This window comes from Ranitomeya imitator, chromosome 5 (assembly GCF_032444005.1).
Source record: "Ranitomeya imitator isolate aRanImi1 chromosome 5, aRanImi1.pri, whole genome shotgun sequence".
NCBI lineage: Eukaryota > Metazoa > Chordata > Amphibia > Anura > Dendrobatidae > Ranitomeya > Ranitomeya imitator.
Window position 1 is genome coordinate 202,534,135 of NC_091286.1, and position 5,944 is coordinate 202,540,078.

Genomic DNA, 5,944 nt, shown 5'->3' on the forward strand with positions numbered 1-5,944 from the left:
GAACGTGTCCGCACAGCCTTAGAGTTGGGGCTAAAGTTAGGGTTGGGGATAGAGTTGGGGTTAGGGTTTGGATTATGTTTATGGTCGGGGTTAAGGTTGGGATTAGGGTTAGGGGTGTATTGGGGTTAGGCGTGTGGTTAGGGTTGGAATTAGAGTTAGGGGTGTGTTCAGGTTAGGAGTGTGGTTAGGGTTATGGTTAGGGGTGTGTTGGGGTTAGGGTTGGAGTTAGAATTGGGGGGTTTTCACTGTTAAGGCACATCAGGGGCTCTCCAAACGCGACATCGTGTCCGATCTCAATTCCTGCCAATTCTGCGTTGAAAAAGAAAAATGGCGCTCCTTCTCTTATGAGCTCTGCCGTGCGCCCAAATAGTGGTTTACCCAAACATATGGTGTATCAGTGTACTCAGGACAAATTGGACAACTTTTGTGGTCCCATTGCTCCTGTTACTCTTGGAAAAATAAAAATCATTTTTGTGGGAAAAAGAATGATTTTTTATGTTCACGGCTCTGCTCTATAAACTTTAGTGAAAGACGTGGGGTTCAATGTTCTCACAACACATCTAGATAAGTTCCTTGGGGGGTCTAGTTTCCAAAATGGGGTCACTTGTGGGGGTTTCCACTGTTTAGGCACAGACCATTCCATCAAAGTCTGCATTCCAAAATGTCACTACTTCCCTTCCAAGTCCCGATGTGTGCCCAAACAGTAGTTTTCTCCCACATAGGGGGTATTAGAGTACTCAGGACAAATTGCACAACAACCTTTATGGTCCAATTTCTCCTGTTACCCGTGGGAAAATACAAAACTGAGGGCTAAAAAAAATAATTTTTGTGAAAAAAAAAATGATTTTTTATTTTCATGGCTCTGCGTTATGAACTTTGGTGAAACACTTGGGGGGTTCAAAGTTCTCACAACACATCTAGATAAGTTACTTAGGGGGTCTACTTTCTAAAATGGTGTCACTTGTAGGGGGTTTCTATGTTTAGGCACATTAGGGGCTCTCCAAACGCAACATGGCGTCCGATCTCAATTCCAGCTAATTTTGCATTGAAAAGTCAAACGGCGCTGCTTCCCTTCCGAGCTCTGTCGTGTGCCCAAACAGTGGTTTACCTGCACAAATGGGGCATCAGGGCACTCAGGACAAATTGTACAACAACTTTTGGGGTCCAATTTCTCCTGTTACCCTTGGGAAAATAAAACAAATTAGATCTGAAGTAATTTTTTTGTGAAAAAAGTTAAATTTTCATTTTTTTTAAACATTCCAAAAATTCCTGTGAAGCACTTGAAGGGTTAATAAACTTCTTGAATGTGGTGTTGAGTACCTTGAGGGGTGCAGTTTTTAGAATGGTGTCACTTTGGGGCATTTTCTGTCATATAGGCCCCTCAAAGTTACTTCACATGTGAGGTGGTTCCTAAAAAAATGGTTTTGCAAATTTTGTTGTAAAAATGATAAATTGCTGGTGAACTTTTAACCCTTATAATTTCCTAACAAAAAAAAGTATGCTTCCAAAATTGTGCTGATGTAAAGCAGACATGTGGGAAATATGTATTAACTATTTTGTGTGATATGACTCTAGTTTAGGGGCATAAAAAACAAAAAGTTTGAAAATTGCGAAATTTTCAAATTTTTCGCCAAATTTCCGTATTTTTCACAAATAAACGCAAGTCATATCGAATAAATTTTACCACTATCATAAAGTACAATATGTCACGAGAAATCAATATCAGAATCACCAGGATCCGTTGAAGTGTTCCAGTGTTATAACCTCATAAAGTGACACTGGCCAGAATTGAAAAAATTAGCCCGGTCGTTTAGGTGAAAACAGGCTTCGTCTCAAAGGGCTTAATTAATAAAAAATATATGGGCTCAAATGTTGCCCCCGCCTATGCCAACCTATATATGGACAGATTCGAACGGGACCACATCTACTCCAACTCACTATTTCAGCAACATGCCATCACATGGTTCCGCTACATTGACGACATTTTCTGTATCTGGCTTGGAGACCTTAGCACCCTATCCATCTTTTTCAACACTCTCAACAGCGTCAGGGAAGAACTCAAATTCACACTCTCTCATGACTCTGAGACTATTACTTTTTTAGACACACGGGTTTGGAAGGATTCCCAGGGCAAACTAACCACAGATATCTACACTAAGCCCACTGATTGTAATAATCTTCGTTATGACAGTTGCCATCCCAAATCCACAAAGGATAGCCTCCCACGGTCGCAGTTTCGCAGGGTCACTAGAATTGTATCCGATAAAGCCATCAGAGAATCCAGATTACAGGAAATGTCAGATAAATTTGAATCAAGGAATTATCCGTCCACACTACTGGCCACAGAAATGACCAGAGCCCTCGCGGACACTGAAACTAACATTTCTACTACAAAACCATCCAGATTACCTTTCGTACATGACCACCATCCATCCATGAACAAAGTCCATAGTCTGATCCACAAACACTGGCCTCTGTTAACCAAAGCATATCCTAACATCGCCACATTCAAAAATCCGCCTCTAATGTGCCTTAGGAGACCTCAAAACATCAAGGATAAAATAGTTAGAGCTGATATGGGACACAGCAGCAGAACATCTACACGTACCCTTACAGGACTCCGCAGAACTGGCACCTTCCCATGCCTTAGTTGTTCAAACATTATTAAAGGCAATAAGGTCATACACCCCCGGACAGGCAAATCATACCCTATCAGAGATTTTTTCACATGTGACACTAATTTTGTCGTATACATTATAAAATGCCCATGTGGACTACTGTACGTGGGTGAGACCACCCAAGCCATACGTGATCGCATCTCTGCACATAAATCTACTATTCGATGCGAAAAGATATGGCTACCCCTACCAGCACATTTCAAAGAAGCCAAACATAATGTATCCCAGTTAAGGTACCAAATCATTGAAAAAGTACCAAGACCAAAAAGAGGAGGTAACCACATTCGTTTATTGAAACAAAGGGAAACGTTCTGGATCTACACCCTTGATACCCTATATCCTAAAGGGCTGAATCGCGAAATAGATTGGCTAATCTGATATTTTTCTTTCCCTAGACCCATTGAAAAATCGTTTGTCTCAGTCTCTTCATCCTTCTTCTGGGGCGGTAAGATTTACCCAAAACGCCTCCCTTTTTCTTTTGTTTCTTTTGTTTCTCTTATTTCATGTTTTCCAATCCCCCCCCCCCCCTTTTTTTTCTTTTATTTCTTTTCTCCTTTTTGTCCCGTTTTATGCTTGGTTCTTCATTTTTTTTCCCGTATTTTCCTTTTCCCTTTTTTTTCCACCCCCTTTTTTCCGGGTTTTCTTTGCATTTAAACTACTTTGTCTTTTGTTTGGACTCCTACAAATGCCGTTTTTTTCATTGTACCATTGCATATTATACTGTTTGCCTATTGAACCATACATTAATTAGCATACAACTAATATTGTCTTTAGATGGTTATATTCTGCCTACACTGGTCCTGATATACAGGGACGCAGTGTTTTGACTTCCAGAATTTGGACTTTCATATCTCCATCAGAAGTCTCCTTTCCTCCTAAGCAGCAATGAGCTGCTTTTCATCCACGCAGGCGCAGAAATGCCTATCAACGCTGGCGCCATACGATCGGCATCCTCCCTCCCCTCTGACCGCAATCTGTCAGGGCATTCTACACCACCGCATAGAGCGGGCGCCCAATGTCCACGCATGCGCAGGTGTCTATGAACACCAGGCTGGCCACAACGCACGCGCAAGTACTCCGGATCCATTTCCGGTCACATGACCGGACAGCGCGCAGCCAAAAGGGTTCCCCCACTCGTGCAGTACACACACACTGCACCAGCACGCCTGTGCTCCCGCATGACCGCTGCGCCACCAATATTTGTAAGTACTTTCGCTGCATACATCTGCCTACCTACAATAAAGCCTTAGATTATGACCTATCCTCACGCTAATTATGTTACCCCCTATAGCCCAAGGTGCCACTGTCAGGACATTGCTCCCCTGACCTGCTGCAAACCCCCCACTGGATCATCCATCAAGCTGGTACCTATGTGTTTTCCCTTCCTTCCTTTTTTCCCTTTTTTTCCTTTTTTTTCCCTTCTTACTTCTCCTTTACCCTGAGTCACATTACATTACTCTGAGGTGCACCAGTACAGACCGTATTCATTTTTCCTCCAATTGTTCTGCACTTGTTCCCTATATCTATGGCAGTTATATAAACCTTCCTAACACCGCCTCCCCTTATCCTTACCTTTAGGATACATTGCGTCCAATTGGAAAAATTAACATACATGGTGCCAATATTTTCTAGATGACCATAAAGGGTATGTTTTAGTGTATCTCTATTGTTTGTAACTCTATATTCTATCCCAATTTATGTACTGATCGATACCCAGTACCTTTGATCCTTGATGTCTCTAGCCTTATTGCATCTGTATAATTGCACCTATACAAACCCGGATATGCTGGCTCTCTTTTGATGTATATATGTTGTGTAAATAGTTTTTTATATATGAAGTATTCTGATTGTATATATTCTTTATTTTTTCTAGCGACTTTATGATAAAGGCCGGAGTTCGGCCGAAACGTTTAACTGTCGCCTCACCAATCATCACAAATAAAATTTATCCACTTGAAAGCATACCTTTCTACTGAGTGCAGTGATTCTATATCTGACTTAATTAATAAAAAATTAATTTATTATTTATTAATTAATTAATAAAAAAGGCGCCCTCTACTGCAACCCTCAGAGATCTCTCAAAGCAAGATTAGAAGCTAAAAAATGACTTGATTCTTCATGTAAACGTTTATTTCAGTTAGGTCAGAGTAGGTTCTATGAGTTTGAAAACATCCCGGGAAGAATGTTAGCTACAGCCCTTAATGCTAAAACAGATATTCCCTGTATTAAGAATACTCAAGATAAATTGGTTCTTACCACACCTGAAATTGCAGCTGTCTTCCATTCATATTATTCAAAGCTACTGTATATAACTTGCCTACATCTGCCCTAACAAAGCATAAGTGGAAAAAATAAAACATAACTTTTATTGAAACAAAAGCCACACAAAGAAAAACTAAACCAAACACCCAAGTGAATAAAAACTGGGGCAAAGTCTCAATCGCATGGTATGGTGACCACAGAGACTAGTTGTCCCCTCATAGGACTGAATGATTCCTCTATAGAATGTTAGAGAAATCAAATAAAACTAGGTTATGACTAAAAGAACTGGAGTCGAAAAACCACAAACAACACACAGCGTCCAACCTAGTTATATGAGCAGACAATAGAAAAAAAACATCAGAAGTAGCGTATAGTATAAACAGTGCTACTGGTGGCTATATAAATAGTATAAAAAGGAACAATCTCACCAGTTCCACGGTGTAGGCACAGGAGCACCGGATGGTCTCTAGTCAGAGGGTGATCCGGTAAGTAAAGGGGACGACAGTCCCTATGTCGGTCCCTATGGGGCTATCAGTATGCTATCCCCAAGACTCCTGCCCTTACAAGGGCAGTCCACAGCTACCCCTGTATAAACATGCCCTGCACTCTCCCTGTATAGTCCGTCCCGACATGTTTCATCCAAGCCAATTCTTCAGGGGACTTGCTTGTGCACGGAGATAGAGTGCCTATATGCTAAAAAGGAGGGACACAAAGTCCTGCCACCCTCAATGCTGTGCTGCATTCTATAGAGGAATCATTCAGTACTATGAGGGGACAACTAGTCTCTGTGGTCACCATACCATGCGATTGAGACTTTGCCCCAGTTTTTATTCACTTGGGTGTTTGGTTTAGTTTTTCTTTGTGTGGATTTAGTTTCAATAAAAGTTACGTTTTATTTTTTCCACTTATGCTTTGTTAGAGACTTTTTATAGTGGTACTGTCTATGTGACTTGCAGTCAATATATAGATTTCGCTTTTCTCTACATCTGCCCTACACACAGGAA

General features: G+C 41.1%; 1 long non-coding RNA gene across 1 annotated transcript; it reads left to right on the top strand.

The window, feature by feature from the left end:
* Nucleotides 1-3,071: 3,071 nt before the first annotated feature.
* Nucleotides 3,072-4,639, top strand: LOC138680618 (uncharacterized). Its single transcript, XR_011321691.1, has 3 exons — nucleotides 3,072-3,123; nucleotides 4,257-4,323; nucleotides 4,552-4,639. It is a non-coding gene; the product is annotated as an uncharacterized lncRNA (long non-coding RNA).
* The last annotated feature ends 1,305 nt before the right edge of the window (nucleotides 4,640-5,944 follow it).